The sequence below is a fragment of the Pongo pygmaeus genome, chromosome 8 (genome assembly GCF_028885625.2).
Source record: "Pongo pygmaeus isolate AG05252 chromosome 8, NHGRI_mPonPyg2-v2.0_pri, whole genome shotgun sequence".
Lineage (NCBI taxonomy): Eukaryota > Metazoa > Chordata > Mammalia > Primates > Hominidae > Pongo > Pongo pygmaeus.
The window spans coordinates 119,492,540-119,512,600 of record NC_072381.2 but is presented as its reverse complement, the minus strand read 5'-3'; the positions used below and the strand labels follow the sequence as shown (position 1 = coordinate 119,512,600).

At 43.6% G+C, this 20,061-nt stretch overlaps 1 long non-coding RNA gene and 1 pseudogene across 1 annotated transcript; one reads left to right on the top strand and one right to left on the bottom strand.

Annotated features, from left to right (window-relative positions):
- Positions 1–819: 819 nt before the first annotated feature.
- On the top strand, positions 820–17,756 carry LOC134740183 (uncharacterized). The gene is made up of 3 exons (XR_010127466.1): positions 820–1,135; positions 8,123–10,187; positions 17,108–17,756. It is a non-coding gene; the product is annotated as an uncharacterized LOC134740183 (long non-coding RNA).
- LOC129045082 (ubiquitin-conjugating enzyme E2 variant 1-like) lies at positions 1,964–3,885 on the bottom strand (annotated as a pseudogene).
- Positions 17,757–20,061: the final 2,305 nt, after the last annotated feature.

The following is a 20,061-nucleotide window of genomic DNA, read 5'->3' as shown; positions in this document are numbered from 1 at the left end:
CAGCAACTCAGGAGCGTTCCTCTGTGATTAACCGATGCAAATGCTGAGTTTTAATGATTGTCTGAGAATAGTGTGACCAGACTTGATGTTTCTGCTCTGTAGAGATGCTGTGTTAATTATTAATTTCTGACTTACACTTTTTAAAAAAACGCACACTTTTTAAAATTAAAATTTGGCAATAGTCTGACAAAAAGACTGCTTATGGGATACTGTTATGTTAAATTTCAGTTACAGGATGGTAAATCCTTAGAACTAATTTTTCTCCAGAAAAACGTTGATGGAAACATCAGTTGCTTTTCAGACTTGATAGTTGTTGCTTCAAAAGGTGAATTTACACAAATACCAAATTAAAAAAACAAAACTTCAGTACCTAATGAACTGCATTTATTTCTGTATGCATCCACATTTCAGCATTTAGTGGTCCTGAACAGAAAGTGGAAAAATGAAGCAATTTGCCAGGAGGTCAAGCCCACCAATTTCAGGGGTCTGCTGTGCACACCAAGGTCTGAATCCCTGCTGAGGATCTTCAGAAGCAATTGCAACGCCAAAACCAAAATATGCACTGGATTCAAGGTTTTGTTCCAATTGTCATATTTCAAACTAAACCCCAATGAATTGGAAGGATGACCAAATGACAGCCCTGTTTAAAACTTCAATTTCTAAAAGCAAAATCAATTACAGAAAAAAAAATACAGAGGGATTATGTGTGCTTATGAGTGTCTTCATGTGGCCTTTCTCCAAGTTTAACCACCAAGGACTTTGAGAGCTGGCAGGTCTGAGTAACCATGGAAACAATTCACTTTATCAAAACCTGAGCTAAAAACAACACATCAGCTGATGATGACCACAGAGACTGGCAGGACTGAGGACCCAATATTCTTTTTCCAGCCTGGTAGAGAGTGAATAGTGAGGTTCCAAAACTAAACAAGGGAGGTCAGGAAAACTTTCCAACCTTACCTAACAAGGAAGTGTCATGGAAAGTGTTGGGTGGTGATGGTGCAAAAGGAACTTGAGGAGGAGGGAAGAAAAAGCACTTCTCAAAGCTGGGGAAGAGAAGATATGGAGAAAGCCCTAAATTCCTCATTGAAGGCCAATCTCAGAAGTGGAGGGGTTATGATCTGTGCTTCAGTCAAAGGTAGGAGTGGAGGAGCATGGGGACAGGATGATGGCTTGGAAGGGGCATCATTTAAGACTTAAACCAGGGGTGCAGGCAAAGCACCCCATGTACCTAGCAGAAGCCCCACAGGCTGCTGCCTGAAACCTTCACGTCTACGTATGTTCAATAAGAAGATACTAAAATGGCATTAATTTAATCAAGTTAGCATGTGTGATGGAATATTTCACATCACAAGGCATTGGTTCCCATTGCTCTAACAGTTCTGGTACACTTAAATTATGCCGTGTAACTTAATGAGTTAACTATTGGAAAGAATCCCCTGAAATCAAGATCTGTAGAGTAAGTGTAAAATTAGTAAAGAAACCTTTCCAACATAATAATCTGCTTTCAGTAGACTGTGGATTTGTTTGCAAGAGAAAGGAAGATTTAGGGCAAGAGGGTAACAAGCCCTCCAGAGTAGAGGGCTGTTGCAGGGAAGGTACGAGCTGCGGGGAGGGGCAAAGAGAGAAGGCAGAGAGCCCAGGCCATGTAATCAACAGAAAGGTGATTGTGTGATGTGTCTTTTCACAGTTAGATGTGCCCCACCAGTTATGATGGGAATCAATTTAAATATACTTTCTTGATCCCAGGATTTCAACTACGTGGACAGTGGTTACACTTGACAGGATAACTTGTTATAGCACAATTTACATATTTCAAATGGACAAAAAATTAGTATCATTTAGTATCTTAAGATAAATTTCCTTTGAATGGGAGCTTCTTTTCCAGTACTTTGAGATCTTCAAGACGTATCTAGAAAATTTACTGTGGAAAATGAAGACTCCTTAAATTGAATTGTGGGGAAGGGAAGGGCCTGTGGTTTTTCTTTTTGATTAATTGCTGTAACATTGTCCTTCAGGAGGCTAAGGGAGTTTTCACATTTTCTTTAGATATCGTTGGGCGCCAAAGCTCTTGCAGGACAACTTTGATGCTTTAAGAATTCTGCCATTTTGCTAGCACTGATATGGATCTTGGGCCCACCACTCCATTGGAACTATTAACTCCATATTAATTTTCATTACAAATCTTACAGAGCGGGTGCTTCTGGGTATTTAGGTCCACATTCTACTTTAAAGCTGGATATTTGGTTTTCATAAATTATTCTTGGAGGCCCAGTCATCATTCCTGTCCATCCTGTAAGTGACATGTCTTTGTCATCTTCCAGACCCCAGTTAACTGTGCCATCTCCTCTTTTCTGGCCGCCTTCATGTTCTTCCAGCAATGAGAAACTGTGAGGGACCTTTTTACTCCCAAGCCGGTGGCTGTCAACTTGCGTCGCTGTTGCTCCTAACTTACATTAAAGAGACTTGATTTTTATTTAAAAAAAAAAAAAAAAAACTCAAGGTGAAGGGAAGCATATATTTAAGAAATATTTTATTTCTGAGGAATTTCCAGCCTTTTTCCAACAGCCAGGCTTGTTAACAGACTACCTGCCCCTAATTGCACTCCATAAAAACGGATAGGCTATTATATTCAAGAGAAGAATCTCTACCATCTAACCCAGTACAAAAGTTCTGTTGAAAGTTTAAGATCCACTGAAATAACCAAGCTTGTCCCTAGTTAACTTCTAGTTACAGTAACTCAGGAAATACATTAAATACTAGAGTAGCTTTCCACATCATCCATTTAACTGTAGTTTTTTTGTTTTTAGCCACTAAAGCCCCAAGGGTGTAAAGGGAGTGTTTTCAGCATCTTCCCACTTTGCTTGTCCCAAAAAACATCAGTTAAACTTGCCACACTACCTAATGGTTCTTAGTCTGGCCCCTTGGTGAGTTCTGACTAGGGAAGACATCCCCTAGTTCCCCCAGCTTGCTGCCCTTGCTCTAGGTCTGGAGCTGTGGGGCTGGCCACCTCTGGGAGAAACACTTTGTGTCTTGGTTCTGCTCCCACTAGAGCTCCTATCAATGCCATCTCTTCCCCAGAAACCAGGTCCCCAGGTGTCCATACCAAAGGAGTGTACTTCTTTGGACTCTAAACTAGCTTGTTTCTAGATTTTGTGTTTTGCTTTGTGTTAATTTGAGGCCAGGGTGGAGGGGATTGTGCAGTGAGCCTGCTGGGACAAGCAGGCTGCAAAGGATGTGTTTCTGGTGTCTCTAATTGGAATTCCGAACTCTTTCTCATAGAAATCATATTTTAAATAGCGAATACTATCTTAAGAACTTGTCATAGTTTATGAGTAAAAAAGGAGGAATGTGCTTGCCTAAAAAGGCTTGTCACTGTTTTTCTTTGATATGATTAAATGCTTCCTAAGCTCTGAGGCACCAACTTTCAAAAAAAAGTTGAAGTAGAAGTATCAGGTGCCTTCCAAGATATTGGATGATCCGATCTCACAAAGGTGCTCTGAAGGTTTAAGTTGTTAATACTAGTAACTTGTATGTCAAAGCCCAAGATGTTGCTGATGATTTTTAAAGATCATACTGGACCCACAGGTGTAATACAGTTCCCATTTCAGCAACAACTTGATACAGAGCAGGAGAGAATGTCTTCCATTTGTCTGTGCCCACTCGACCCACAGAACAAACATCCCGCCCTAAACGACAACCAGAACACTTCTCACCGTCCGGAGCTGGTTTGGCTGTATCTGCGTTTCCTCCATTATCCTGTTGGAGTGGGCTTTTATTTACCAGGTTAGTCAGGTGAGTGAGAGATGAAAGGGGAAAGGAATCAAGTTCAGCAAGAGTCCTTTTCAAATTTGTCGAATTGCAATTGAGGTGATGGGAGTGCTCCATGTTACAGATAGGCTTATGTACGCATTGGATGGCTGGTGTGCCTCATGAAGTAGGACCGGCAGCCTTTGGGCTAATGTATCGTGTTTATGGAAGATGTTCCATGGTGATTCCTAATGTCACTTTGTACCTTTGTAATTGTAAATCAACATAGAGATATACCAGCTTAACATATATGTATGTATTTTTTTTAAGGAGGGAGTTCTGGAAAGATACACACTAAAGTCCTAGCTATGGTAACCTTGTGTGTATGTGTGTTGGAGGGATGGGGAAGAGGTTGGAGGGATGGAGAAGAGGGTGCAGGGTTTTTGTGGAATTATGTATTATGTAATTTAAAGTTGACTTTTAGGAACTTTTTTAAAAGAGCCAGTTCATCTTAAGAAACACTTATTCAGAGTATACCAGTGTTTTTCCAGGTTAATCTGTTTTCAGATGCTCGTTAACAGATAAATATGTGGCATGGAGTATTGCAATCTGTGGAAATGAAAAGCAGTGACCTTACTAGTTTTTTGCAAGGGTGGAGTGGGGTAAGGACCAAGTTCGAATACAGGTGAGATCTGGGGGGCGTAGTTCACACTTCCTGGTGCAGCTGTCTACATGATCCATCCCACCACGAAGTTGCAAAGCCCCCGAGTGATTCTGGATACCTGTTCTCAGCGTAAGAAAAGTAGCTCCATCATCTTACATGGACATAGTTTATCCCCTGAGGTGTTGTTATGCATTTTCCAAGTTTACTTAATGCTATAGTTACTTAGAAAGCAGACTAGTATTTAGCAGCTATTCTGGTCAGAAGTCAAATGCAGCCTACTCTAGTGCTTTCGTATTTTAAGAATGTTTTCCCTTCAAAATGATAAAGAACACACATTTAAAGGAAACATATTAGTGGAGGTACAGAGAACAAATACTAATTAACTGCCTTGAGTGAGGCTCAGACAACCCTATGAGGTAGGAAACTGAGGCTCAAAGTAATTTACCCCAGAGCTTACTGCTAGGTATTTGTGGAGCTGGAATTTGAACTCAGTTTAGGGATGCCTTTTGCTATTCTCTGCTGCTTCCCAAAAGTCAAAAGTTCTAATACCTTGGGAAGTGGGGTAAGGTCATATTTAGATTCCTTTTCTATGCTTAATATGCTTTTAACAAAAGTACCAATAATTAGTTTAAAGAAGATGCACATGCATAAGAGCGTGTGATCTGGCAAACTCTTCGTTGGAGACTAGGTGGCTCTATTTTCACCTTTTGATTGTCTTTTGACTTAGCTTTTCCTCTAACCACAGTTAGAAGAAGGGAAATAAAAACAATCATTTTGTTTCCTCTTAAACTGTAAAGGTGTTTGGAGGAGGAATCATAGGTAATAAATCACATCGTAATTTTCTTGACAGTCTGGACAGTGAATAGGTGTTCCTTAAGTTTTTTTTTGTTTTTGTTTTTGTTTTTTTTGAGACAGGGTCTCACTCTGTCACCCAGGCTGGAGAACAGTGGTTTTTTGTTTTTTTTTGTTTTTTTTTTTTCAGACAGGGTCTCACTCTTTCACCCAGGCTGGAGAACAGTGGCATGGTCAGGGCTCACTACAGGTTCAACTTACCAGGCTCAGGTAATTCTCCTCTCTCAGCCTCCCAGTAGCTGGGATTATAGGCATGTGTCACTACGCCTGTCTATTTTTTTTGTATTTTTTGTAGAGACAGAGTTTCTCTATGTTGCCCAGGCTGGTCTCGAACTCCTGGGCTCAAGCTATCCACCTGCCTCGGCCTCCCAAATTGCTGGGATTACAGGCGTGAGAGATCGTGCCAGCCAGGTGTTCCTTAAGCTTTTAAATTACCTATACACATACCTTCCCGTGCACTGCCTTGTGGATGACTGTAACAGAGACTCCCTTTCCTGCCCATCTCCTTCAAAGGCAACTAGAGGAGGCAGCAGAGGACTGTAAGGGGCCCTGGATTTGGACTTGGACTTGGAAGACCCCACCTTGCCACTTTTTGTGAAACCTTTTACAAATCACTTCACCTTACTGAGCTTCAGTTTTCTCATCTGTAAAAGGGGATGAGAAAGCCCACCTTGCAGAGCCATTCTGTGGAGTAAACAGGACAATGTGTGGGAAAGAACTTTGAAAACTGCAAAGCTCTGCGACATGGACATATTATTAAGCTAAATCTTCAAAAATAGAAGTCTAATATCTGTTTTTAAAAAAATAAGTATTAAAAAAGTTGAAGGATGCATATATATGTTACTGTAAAAATTGTTGCTTTAATAGCATAAACTTTGCAACGAAGCGAAAAAATACCTTTAAATACCCATTCATGTGTATATGCAAAGAAAAAGTTCTGAATGGGTGCATACCAGACTCCACAGTGGTTTCTCCTGAAAATCACATTATAGAGTGGTGGACTTTCTATTTGAATTTATATTTTTCTGTTATTGGAAGTTTTTCAGCGAGTATGTATTACTTTTGCTATAGTTAACTTTAAAAATTATTATTCTAAGAATCATATCCTGATTTTTAGAGGGCTATATGCCTGACCCTCTAGGAAGGTAAAAGGAAGAGAGTGTGGAGATAGTATGTGTTTGTATACATTTATTGTCTAGAAGGATCCTATTGTTCAATTTTCTGATTTCTTTGGAATAGACTGAGTTTGGGAAGAGGTGGGGAGAAGGTGATGTGTGTTGCTGAAAGAGAGCCATGCTCTTTTGAGCAGCATTGCCTGAGATCTATAATCCAATTCCAGTTTCAGACCTTGGTTTGACTTTTCAACAGCTACCGAGAGACACCTGGAGCCTAATCCCGTTTCTACAAGTGGATTGGTAGGTGTCGCCACTGCATTTGGAGAATAAGTACAATGGAAGAATGGAAGAATGCTGTGTGCGTGTTCTACTCATTCTCAACCCAGCCCCTTCCTCTTGTGCACAGCCACACAAAGTCAGCAGGGGAAGTGTTCAGATAGCTGGAGCTTTTAAATTCATCATTGTCTGACATTCTCATACAGCTTCTGTCCTGAGGGCCTGGTTCTATCATATACATAGTGTATGGGGGGGTTACTTTTTGTAGGAATGGGGAAGAAAAGAGAAAAAGCCCTGTAAGGATTGGGATGTTTACTAATTCCAACAAAAGGGAGGTGTTCGCATGAATCGCATCTCGAACCTCCCTTGGAGGGAGGTCTAGATGTTACATTTCCAGCCACCCTTTGTGTGGGACACAGAGATGGTGCTGATGAAGATGAGCAGCCAGACAAGCAGTGGCATCTCCATACCTGTCACCCCGCCACATGGTTCGCTCTCATTCTCTTAAATGTAATAAAGCTTCCCCCTCAATACTTTGCTGAGGTTCTGTGGTGCTTCCAAAGCAATATATATAACTTAAGCACTGCTCCTAACTCAAATGATGTGTGTTTTGATAGAACATAGACTCATTGCTGCCACCTGGACTCAGCCATTATGCTAAGCAAGAAACACGTGCTAGGCCAGGGGCGGTGGGTCACGCCTGTAATCTCAGCACTTTGGGAGGCCAAGGCAGGTGGATCACCTGAGGTCAGGAGTTCAAGATTAGTTTGGCCAACATAGTGAAACCCTGTCTCTACTGAAAATATAAAAATTAGCCGGGTGTGGTGGTGGGAGCCTGTAATCCCAGCTACTCGGGAGGCTGAGGCACGAAAATCACTTAAACCTGGGAGATGGAGGTTGCAGTGAGTTGAGATTGCACCACTGCTCTCCAGCCTGGGCAACAGATCGAGACTCCTCAAAAAAAAAAAAAAAAAATTGGCCAGGTGTTGTAGCTCACGCCTGTAATCCCAGCACTTTGGGAGGCCGAGGTGGGCAGATCACTTGAGGTCAGGAGTTCGAGCCCAGCGTGGCCAACATGGTGAAACCCCATCTCTACTAAAAATATTAAAAATTAGCTGGGTGTTGTGGTGAGCCACCTGTAATCTCAGCTACTGGGGAGGCTGAAGCAGGTGAATCGCTTGTACCTGGGAGGCGGAGGTTGCAGTGAGTCCAGATTGTGCCACTGCACTCCACCCTGGGCAATAGAACGAGACTCCGTCTCAGAAAAAAAAAAAACGAGACATATCTGAAATAAGTGTTCCATCTTTGTCCAGATTTTCTGCTTGCTTTTGTATTGAGTATTTTATAAAATTTGATTATATTTTCATTATGGCTTTATGAGTTATGCCTCTTTTTAAAACGTTTTTGTGGTTGCCCTAGAGTTTAATAAGATATCTTAAAAATATGAAATTCTTCATATATTTGACAGTCATCATTGTGCAGAGCCTTGCTGATATTCTGTGACAGACCCGAATTTACTACACGTGCTCTGAAGCGATCACCTTTTCTAGAGTTTCTTCTACCTGCTTTCGAGTTGGATGACAAGAAGCAAAGACCAACAGATCCTCTAGACCAGTGTCAGAAATGAGAGAGACCTTCGAGAGAAAACATCCAGTTCCAGAGTGACCAGACTTTCAGGATAGGAAAACTGAAAACAAAATTCTGAGCTTGCTTTTATTTTGCTAACTAAGGATGAAAAATTTTTTTCCATTTACTATCACTATTTCATAAACGACAGGATGTTTTAACACTGAAAACAAAGGTAGAAAGAATCAACTTTTAAATTGAATGACTTCAACTCTACAAAATACTGTATTTGTTTTCTTCATCTCACAATAGCCCGGTATTTGACAACCACTGATGTGGTCCAACTCCTTATTATAAGATGAAGAAAAAAGTTCATAGGTGGAAGTGTTTTGCCTGAGGTTACACCAGGCCAGCCTTTTCCTGGCTTTACAGGGACTAATTACCCTTGGGTTCTATAGGTCTTGGAACCAAATGAACTAAGGAAGCTCTAAAGATGAAGGATGTGTTGGTTATCTATTATTGCCTCACAGCTCCAAATGCACTCTTCAATACCTGTAATATACAAGAGAATTCCTTTAAACATTTCTCCACTAAAGGGAGTGTGATGTTAAGATTTCTCAGTAGAGGGCAATGGAGGCACATTCCAGGACAAAGAGGCTTCCCCAGGTTTCTGGGCGAGGCTGGTGTCAGCCCTGTGAGTGTGAAGATTTCCATCCAGTGGAGCCTGCCCCAGCTGTGGGCACAGAAAAACTGTCCATCTACAACCTTACAGCCTCTTCTTGTGATAACCTTTCCATAGCTCTCTTGACATGGAAACCAAAGCTCCTGCCTGGCCCACACACAGGTACTTTTGCCTAGAGGGTCATACACAGGATAGCCATTCCTTCTGCAAGTTTCCATGTGGCCCACATGCTCTGAAGGCCCCTGCCCTGCTGGTGTCCAGGCTCCCACTGCATATCCACACCAGTGGCTGCTGACTGACTGGCTGCTCTCCAGCCACAATCTAGAGGTTAGCTGTTGCTTACCTAGCAACTGGTAGACCAGCCCTGGCCTGGCCAAACCATCTTACATTGCTGCTTATCCAGTGGGCTGAAACATACCTTCTCCAACGAGGTCTGAACTCCTTCCTTGAGTACTCTCTCTGAACCCTCGCATACTGTATAGGATTTCCTTTTACCTTTTTTTTTTTTTCTTTTTTTTTGAAATGGAGTTTTGCTCTTGTTGCCTAGGCTGGAGTACAATGGCGTGATCTCAGCTCACTGCAACCTCCACCTCTTAGGTTCAAGCGATTCTCCTGCCTCAGTCTCCCGACTAGCTGGATTTACAGGCACCTGCCACCATGCCCAGCTAATTTTTTGTATTTTTAGTAGAGATAGGGTTTCACCATGTTGGTCAGGCTGGTCCTGACCTCAGGTGATCCACCCGCCTCGACCTCCCAAAGTGCTGGGATTACAGGTGAGAGTCACCCTGCCAGGCCCCTTTTGTCTTATAGATACTGCTTTATCATAGTTAATAGTTCTTTGTATTAAACTTTGATTTTATCCACTATGTGATTTCTATTTCCTGATTGGACCCAGCTCACTACTGAAGCTGAGCATGAAGAGCTCTGTACAGCCTTCTGAAAAGGCACAAAGACAAGAGGTTGCTGTTTGACACTCAAAAGATTCATGCTTAAAAAATGAAAAAAGACCGTTCCTTCTCATTCTATTATCTAACAAATTCATACAACATCATTATTTATGTGCAAGGCACTTTGGTAGCTAAGTGCGTAACTTAGAACAAGATGGGAAGAGATCAGTGCCCTAAGATGGCACTGATGGGGGTGGGATTTTGGCTGGAAGAGACAGCATTTGAGAAGGACTTTCACAGATAGGAAGAAATAGAACATACAGGAGGAAAATCAGAGGGGGAAGTCCAGATGGAAGAAACCTCCGTGCCTTTTGCTCAGGACAAAAGTTGCTGCAGAGGTAGGTGGTAACATGGAATGTGTAGAATGTGTTCACCTGTTTGTTCCATTTGGCTAGAACTTTGAATCATGTTCTTGGCACCAAAAGATGGCATTTGTTTTGCCATTGCCAACCTTTATCGTATTTAGCAAGAAATGGTAAGACCTATAGGAATGGAAGGGACCTTAGGAAGTTATCTAATTAACAGTCAGGCTGTGAACAATCTTGAATGTCACACATAAGAAAATGGCTGGGCGCAGTGACTCATGCCTGTAATCCCAGCACTTGGGGAGGGCGAGGCAGGCGGATCACCTGAGGTCAGGAGTTCAAGACCAGCCTGGCCAACATCGTGAAACCCTGTCTCTACTAAAAATTAGCCAGGTATGATGGTGGGCACCTGTAGTCCCAGCTACTCGGGAGGCTGAGGCAAAAGAATCGCTTGAACCCAGAAGGAGGAGGTTGAAATGAGCCGAGATCACACCACCGCACTTCAGCCTGGGCGACAGAGTGAGACTCTGTCTCAAAAAAAAATAAGGAACTGAGTACTAGGTTTGCCAGAAAAACTGCATTTAAATAGAAGGTCACAGATGAGGATCCCATCCACTCTAGTATATTGACAATCTGTTCATTATATCCATACTTAACTTCAGGTTAAGGGTAACTCCTGAATAGTTTGAGAAATTATTTTGACATATTTCTCCCCAAAGAGGGTAATTTGTTTCTTCAAAATTGAGTTGACAAACTAATTGTCATCCTGTGCCAAGTGCAGTACTGCCTTGCATTGCTTTCAGTGACTCATGGGTGTACTAAGAAATCGTGAGCTCCAAATGCCCAGTGCTTTTCCACAGTGGAGGTGGCACATAGCTGTGAGTGGGGAAGAAGAAAAATGAGGACAGGATGTCAATAAGGTAACAAACAAGATGACAACAAAGTGATTTGGACATGGGTTGCAGTAGGAGACTAAAGAGGGCCTGGTCAGCAAATCCAGACTCTTCTGACAGTCTGCCACAAAGCATTCTTCAGCCTCAGAGTTTTCTCAAAGACCACGGGGGAAAATGAGGAGAGTTCAGATCACTCCACATAGTAAGTTAGTAAAATGGAGACCTGTTGAAAGAAATTATGATGGTTAGCAATTGTTGTGTCTTGAAGAAATGGCACAGAATGGTGTAAATAGAACAAGGAGTACCTCGGGCCATTTTGAGAAGGCATCTATCAGCCGAGCAAAATACAGCCACGTCAAAGGATGCTCTAGAGGGCTCATGGGCCACTCTAAGAGATGTGTGTGAGGCCAGAGTTGCCATGGTTATGATCATGGCCTTGAACAGCTAATTTTTTTTCTTTCTTTTTTTTTGAGACAGAGTCTCACTCTGTCGCCAGGCTTTAGTGCAGTGGCATGATCTCGGCTCACTCCAACCTCCGCCTCCAGGGTTCAGGCAGCCTCAGCCTCCCGAGTAGCTGGGACTACAGGCGCATGCCACCATACCCAGCTAATTCTTGTATTTTTAGTAGAGATGGGGTTTCACCATGTTGAACAGGATGGTCTCTATCTTTTGACCTCAAGATCTGCCCGCCTCAGCCTCCCAAAAGTGCTGGGATTACAGGCATGAGCCACTGTGTCTGGCCAACAACTAATTAAAAAAAAAAAAAAATCAGTGAATATGACAACACTAGCAAACAAATGCCCCCCTGACAAGGGACTAGGAGCAATTTCACACTTATCTGTCTCTTCTGATGACACACATAAGGGCAGAGACAATGCCCCCTCTCCAGCTGTATTAATCCACACTGTATTAATGAAAATGGCAGGTTTGAGAGGTTTTGTTAAAAGAATGATTTTTATTTTTCATTTTATTATTATTATTTTTTGAGACCGAGTCTCACTCTGTCACCCAGGCTGCAGTGTAGTGACGTGAACTCAGCTCACTCCAACCTCCACCTCCCGGGTTCAAGCGATGTTTGTGCCTCAGCCTCTTGAGTAGCTGGGACTACAGATGTGAGTCTCCATGTCCGGCTAGTTTTTGTATTTTTAGTAGAGATGGGGTTTCACCATGTTGGCCAGGCTGGTCTCGAACTCCTGACCTCAGGTGATCTGCCGGCCTTGGCCTCCCAAAGTGCTGGGATTACAGGCGTGAGCCACTGCACCCGACCAAAAAGAATGATTTTTAGTTATTTAATAAAGTTAGGTCCCTAATTCTTTAGATTGCATACAAGGGGCTCAGCATTTGATTCGAGATCTGGGCTCATAAGCTATACATCAGGTACTGTTTTAGATAACTTACGTTGATTTATTTTATTCTTGCAAAAAAGAAAAAAACCCATTTCAGAGATGAACAAGCTAAATAAGATTAAGCAATGTGTTTGAAGTCATTCGGCTAGTAAGCAGCTAGCTTACTAACCAGAGAGCCAGAATTCGAACTCAGGCTTTCCAACTCTAAGGTTTATGCTCTCAGGCACGACATGAAATTTCTAGTCACCAGGGTCCTCAGCCCTAACACAGTGCCAGGCACAAACAGAATGCACAGTCACCACTTACTGAATGAGTGAATGAGTTATAAATTATTCAGTGTGCTCCTAACCACTGTTTGTCTAAGCAGTTGCAAGATCAAATTACACAGTGCCAAAGGAAAATTAATCCAGGCATATAACACTATTACAACAGATCTCTGTACTGGTCACATTTTCCCTAGGTAGTTCAGATTAATTTGTGCAGCCCAAGATATAATTTACCCTGCAGGTCATTGAAAAAGAATATACTGTGCCCAAATTATTATAATATTAAAAAATGCCATGTATTTTCTTTTAAATTTTTGGGCACATATTTCTTGCTGGTACATGAGAGTCTCAAGGAACGCTTTTTGCTCTTTGCCAGTTTTTTAGCAAGCAGGATATGGGAATAGACGTCAACTTTAAGCAAAGACAAAAACTGTCCTGGTAGTGAACTCCCCCTTCATTTGGTCATATTTCAGCTGAAAGGAAACAGAGCTCTGATATTACATATTAATATGTAGTAGAAAACAACACTATCTTAGGAAACGCTTTGAGTTATATTTTAAATTATATCTTATAAATATAATTTTTATATTTTTAGAAATTTTATTTTCTGTACTGAAGAGTTCCCTGGAGAGAAATTTTGCTAAAAACAATAAGATATAAAAGATTTTTTGCATTAACTGCTTTGGTTGACTCATTTGCCAAGAGCCCACTAAAAGCTCTCTGAGCTTCAATGTTCTTTGGCTGGAAAAGGGTTATAGTTTATAATTTTAAAATTCCGTTACATATTATAAAATAAAGATATTGCCTATATAGATCCAAGATTTCAAGGCCAAGTACTAGCCAATTAATTGTCATGGATCAAAAATCTGTGAAAGATGCTGTATTAGGGTTCTCTAGAGGGACAGGGCTAATCGAATAGACGTATATATGAATGGGAATTTATTAAGGAGAATTGATGCAAGGAAGCCAGTCTGAGTCCCAAAACTTTAAAAGTGGGGAAGCTGACAGTGTAGCCTTCAGTCTGTGGCCAAAGGCCTGAGAGCTCCTGGCAAACAACAAGTGTAAGTCCAAGAATCCAAAAGCTAAAGAACTTGGAGTCTGATGTTCAAGGGCAGGAAGCATCCAGCATGGAAGAAAGATGAAGGCTGGAAGACTCAGCAAGTCTGCTCTTTCCATCTACTGCCTGTTTTATTCTAGCTGCACTGGCAGCTGATTAGATGGTGCCCACCCAGACTGAAGGTGGGTCTGCCTCTCCTAGTCCACTGACTCAAATGTTAATCTCCTTTTTCAACACCCTCACAGACTCTCCCAGGAACAATACTATGCATCCTTCAATTCAATCAAGTTGACACTCAATATTAACCATCACAGATGCATAGAAGGAAAAAAGAAATATTCAAGTAGAAATCTATAGACTTAGTTGTTAGAGATGCAAATAATTACTGCCTTGTATTAGCACATAATCATTAAAATGGAAAATTTAAAAAATCTTATAAACAACCTCAAATGACATGAGTATAAGTTTTTCTGCAGTATGTTCCCCTTAGTATTATTAATTTTGACCATTGTCATCACTCTATCCTCAGCTGAGTGTACTTCCTCTAAGTACATAAATTTATATTAGTTTAGCTAATATAAAACTTCCACTACCCAGATGTTTTAACAACTCTTAAAAGAAGAAAAAAGAAAACAAATGTAAAACAAATTAAAGAGCACCCTGGGATGATAAGAACATGTAACAGAGTTAGTGACATTAAGCATTAAAACCTTAAGTGGCTTTAAAAAATGGGAGCCATAAAACAATGATTTCCCCCAGGCGTGGTGGCTCACACCTGTAATCCCAGCACTTTGGGAGGCCAAGGCAGGTGGATCACAAGGTCAGGAGTTCGAGACCAGCCCGGCCAACATGGTGAAACCCTGTATCTACTAAAAATACAAAAATTAGCTGGGTGTGGTGGCACACACCTGAAATCCCAGCTACTGGGGAGGCTGAGGCAGGAGAATCACTTGGAGGAGGAGGCTGCAATGGCTAAAAGTACATTCTAGAATCAGACTGTCTGGTTTGAGTCCTGGCTCCACCATCACTTGATCTAGTTGCTTGACTTTTCTGAGCCTCATTTTCCTCATATGCAAAATGGGGGTTCTAGGAGGCCCCTTCCTCATAATATTGTTGTGAGAGTCAGATGAGATAATGAGGATAAAACCCATTTTGTACCTGATCACATAGTGCCAGAACTGAACACGTTAGCTATTAATATGGTTTGGCTCTGTGTCTCCACCCAAATCTTACCTTGAATTGTAACAGTCCCCATGTATCATGGGAGGGACGTGGTAGGAGGTAACTGAATAATGGGGGTGGGGCTTTCCTGTGCTGTTCTCATGATAGTAAGTCTTGCAAGATCTGATGGTTTTATAAAGGGCAGTCCCCCTGCACATGCGCTCTCTTGCCTACCATCATGTGAGACATGACTTTGCTCCTCCTTTGCCTTTCACCATGATTGTGAGGCCTCCCCAGCCATGTGGAATTGTGAGTCAATTAAACCTCTTTCCTTTAGTTTTATTTTTATTTTTTCGAGATGGAGTCTTGCTCCATCATCCAGGCTAGAGTGCAGCGGCACAATCTCAGTTCACTGCACCTCCGCCTCCTGGGTTCAAGTAATTCTCCTGCCTTAGCCTCCTGAGTAGCTGGGATTACAGGTACCCACCACCTCACCCAGCTAATTTTTGTATTTTTAGTAGAGATGGAGTTTCACCATGTTGGCCAGGCTGGTCTCAAACTCCTGACCTTGTGATCCACCCTCCTCAGCCTCCCAAAGTGCTGGGATTCCAAGTGTGAGCCACCACGCCTGGCCAAACTCTTTCCTTTATAAGTTACCCAGCCTTGGGTATGTCTTTATTAGCAGCATGAGAACCGACTAATACAGCTATTGTAATGGGAGAGAGCTCAGAACCCCAGCCCTGAACATGGTTCTTCAAGGGCTGAGGACATTGCAAGGTCCTGAGCACTAGGCAAGGACTAACTGTGCAAATGGTGTAATGTGATGAAAGACGTGGTCTTATCCTTATAAAAGCATTCCAAAAGAAGTACAAATAGTAAAGGCACAGCGATGCACTGATCATGGAACTCCTCATCTCCAGCACTGAAGATGGCAAGGAATTTTCTTACATGTGTACGTGTAGTTTTGGCACTATAGATGACATTAGTATGAAGAAACAGGCTGTCACCTGCCACAAAAGATCAGGCAAAGCAGTTTCTGGTCATCACCCAATGTACCAAAACAGATTCAAAGTTAGTTCTTATTAATATTCTTCTCCCTGATGAACCTAATGATGGATTTTTAAAAATGCATTTGAGTAAAAAAATAAAAATAATTTATAAAGTCTAAGTCTAGCAGATTAGGCCTCCCTGATGTAGTTGCTCCTAGAAAATTTGTGCGTTAAGTTTTTGCGCTAAATGCCACTAGATGGCGGAGGAATGTTATTAAACCAGCCAATCTTCACAGACAAGTTCTGGGAACAACCCTCTTTCCTTCTCATCATCCTGCCCTGTCTGCAGGATCCTGGGAGGTCTCTCCTGTAACTCCAGCTTTTTTCAGTCCTTGTCTTTCCAGTGTCAGGTGAAAGGCAGATACTCAAGCCCTAGAAGAGTCTGCGACCCTGGATGGCAGGCACTAGCTTCATCCAGCATATGATGAGTATGATTTTACTGTGGTCCAAACTCCTAATGCAGAAAATATCAAAAGCTTTCCAATCTTTGAAAATTTTATTTCTAAGTCTTTCAGAGCCGGCCATTTGGAAGAAAGGGCAACGTTCTTGCTGACATTTTGCAGAGCACTTGTTAGAGAGGATGTGCCCAGTGTGCTGTGATGCCACCTTCCTGCCGCACATCTGCCAGATGCACTTCTCAACCTCCCCGTTCCCAAACTGGCAAACAACTCCACTGCTACCTAAATCTTTAACTTCTTAATTTCAGGAATCGGCCGGGCGTGGTGGCTCACCCCTGAGGAGGCCGAGGTGGGTGGATCACGACGTCAGGAGATGGAGACCATCCTGGCTAACACTGTGAAACCCCGTCTCTACTAAAAATACAAAAAATTAGCCGGGCGTGGTGGCGGGTGCCCGTAGTCCCAGCTACTCGGGAGGCTGAGGCAGGAGAATCGCTTGAACCTGGGAGGTGGAGCTTGCAGTGAGCTGAGATCGTGCCACTGCACTCCAGCCTGGGGGACAGAGCAAGACTCTGTCTCAAAAAAAAAAAAAAAAAAAAAAAGAAAAAGAAAAAGAAAAAGAAAAGAAAAGAGAAAGAAATTAATTGGTTCTTTTGGGGGGAGGCGGATGGGGAGATATTGAACATAATTGCTGGCACTCCAAAATTTGGGAGGCTAGTTTGGACTATACTTGAGTGATCTTATCGAAGGATCTAATTTTTTTTCTATTTCTTTAAAAATAAGGTTCTGAATTTGAGCTGCCTCAGCTGTATCCTCTCTGGAGAGAGTTGATAATGGGATTGCTCAAGCAGTCTTGTAAACAGAGAAGAAGTGTCCTCCTGGAAAAAGAGCTGGGCTTTCATGTCATGTCACCACACAAAGCAGAAACCCAGCACGTTTTGCTTTATGGTTTAAGATTTTGTTACATTCAATGTAATTTGCTAAATACGACAAAACTACCAACCCCCCATCGTTTATAATTATCTAACTAATCATTCTGATTTCTGGAGAAAAACCAAAGGTAGCCAATGCCAAGGCCCCTGGTTTAAGAACCGAGTCCCCTCTCCGATTTCCACACTGTAGATGCTGATTCCAGATTGCAGCTGGGCCTGCTGACCTGAGACAGGGCCCGTGGTCTGGAAAGGATCCATGTGAGGGAGACAGGACGAGGACCTTACAGTCTGAGAGAACACAGTATGGCGATGACAGGGAGCAGGGATCCCGGGTGGTACCCGAGGAAGGGACTGTCCTGTGGTGGATGCTGTTCCTCTTATCTGTACCCTAAGCCACCGTCAATTCCTAGCCCTGTGTGGGTGTCGGGAGCTGCTCAGGGTCTCCTCTCTGACAGAGGGATGATGTTCTCAGTGATGAGCCACTGGCCTTTGCTGTCAGCTGAGACGTTGGCAAAGCACCTCCTCCTCACCCAGCCCCTCTGCAAGTGGTGGCCATGTGGCCACATGGCTTTCTGGTAAAGGATCTATTTCTTGGCTTGGGGAAGAAGGTGGGAGAGAAAATTCAGCTTTCTCCTGCTTCCAAATGAAGTCAACACAATCATTTCCTTCTTCCTTCTCCCTCTGCAGGCTGGGAGCTGGGCGCTTTCTCTCTCTGGCTTCCTAGAAAGGGTTATTGGAAACGGGGCCATACGTTTATCAAAGGATGCAGAGCGAGGGGGGAGCCGAGCCTGCCACGGTCAGGGGCGGCGCGAGGTGGGGAGCCCAGGCTCTCCGGAGGGAAAAGGCGCGCGGGGAGGAGCTTCACCCTCTTTTCGGAGCCCTCTCATTTATTTGTCCCACTGTCTGAGCAGGGCTTTGAACGGTGCCGTCGAAGTGGAAAGCGAGCTGGTAGGAGCTCTCGTTTGGCGCTTCCAGCCGCTTCGTTCCAACCGCAGCTGCCAGCCCCTGTGGCTTCCCAGCTTATCACTGGCTGCGGTTTCCCACGGCGTGAACCACGGCCCTGACCTTCTGTTTCCGTCTAGAGCCCACGCTTCACTGGCTTTGAGGATTTTCCGAGGGGTCGCCTGTCTCCGTCGGCGCCCCTGTCCTCCCCGCCTCCTCCTTCTGCTCCGGGTCCCTGGCAGCTCTGGGATGCGGAGCCAGGCTTCCCTCCTCCCCGAGAACTCCGGTCCCCTCTCATGTCGTTCTCTCCCTCTGTAGGTGCGTTTCTGGCTTGATAGGGAATTTTTCTCACGGAGCCATTTCCATGTGGAGTAGGAGAATATTTACTTTTGTGGCTGGGTACGTTTCTGGAGCTTGGATAATAATACTGGGACATATCTAGAAATGTGCAGACTTGCTTTTCACGGTGAGTGAAAAGTACGACTTTTACTATTAAGGACTCTGTTGTGCTGCGTTAAGAGCTGGAACCGAGTCCTCATTTGAGGACTGTTAGGAAGATGCACAATCACCCACCACTCCCCGGGGACCACATCCGATGCGTGCACGTTACCACGCCTGCCTGGAGACCAGCGGACTTCAATTCGCCTTACTTCAAAGGTCACCGGGAGGGAAGGTTGGGTGCCTCACTCATGGTCTGACATATCTGAGTCACACATCTCCCAAGCCACCATGTCACAGCCCGGATGGGACACCAGCCTCTCCACTCAGCATGAGGATTACAGGTTTGAAGTTGGCTTTTGTTGACACAATTGGAACGATTGCCAATTGTTTATGTTTTGATAAGGATCTAACGATCATCTTGAAAACTACAAAGGTGGTGACCATGGAGACACAAAGGCATACTTCTAATGAATCCAAGTTCATGTATGTTATCTAAATCAATGAGTAGGAAATGGAATTCTCAAAACACTTAGGTTTTGGTCTTGGAGCTGGGCAGGGTGCGAAATCATCACCTAGGGCGGTCGTTCGGCGGAGCCTGGCTCCAGAACACAGAATGTGGCCATCTGGCGGCTGCGCGTATGGATTACGTCTCTGTCACTTTCAGCAGTTACTATTATTTTTTTCTTTAGACAGAGTCTTGCTCTGTCACCCAGGCTGGAGTGCAGGGGCGTGATCTTAACAACCTCTGCCTCCTGGGTTCAAGCAATTCTCCTGTCTCAGCCTCCCAAGTAGCTGGGATTACACACCTGTGCCACCATGTCTGGCTAATTTTTGTATTTTTAGTAGAGGCAGGGTTTCGCCATGTTGGCTGGGCTGGTCTTGACCTCCTGACCTCAGGTGATCCGCCCGCCTCGGCCTCCCAAAGTGCTGGGATTACAGGTGTGAACCACTGCACCCAGCCCAGCAGTTACTATTTTAACCAAGTAGTGCCTAATCTCTGCTCCCCTGATAAACTCAGCAGCGACCCCCTGCCCTGTATCCCACGCTACTCCACTTCCAGCAGGGACAAATGCGTTTTCCAGCCCTTTCAGCAAGGGGGAGTGCTCTGCCCAGAATAGAGCTTCACTCCTCGGCCACCCATTCCCCAGCCATCCAGGACTGAGGGACTGCTTTGAGAAATTTCCCCCGAGAGGTCAGACCCAGTTTAGACACTGCAAGCCTTCCGTCCTGAGGCAGGGAGGAAAAGGGGAAATGACTCCATAATGCAAAACATTGCTCACACCCAGGTTTCACTTCCTGGTCAGAACGCAAAGCAAAACCACCCACTCCAACTCAGACTCTGGAAGGGTCCCTGGGAAGCAAGGAAAGGAGAAACAGTAGAAGTAAAAAGTAGGCCTCCTGGCCCAGTGCAGGGGCTCACAC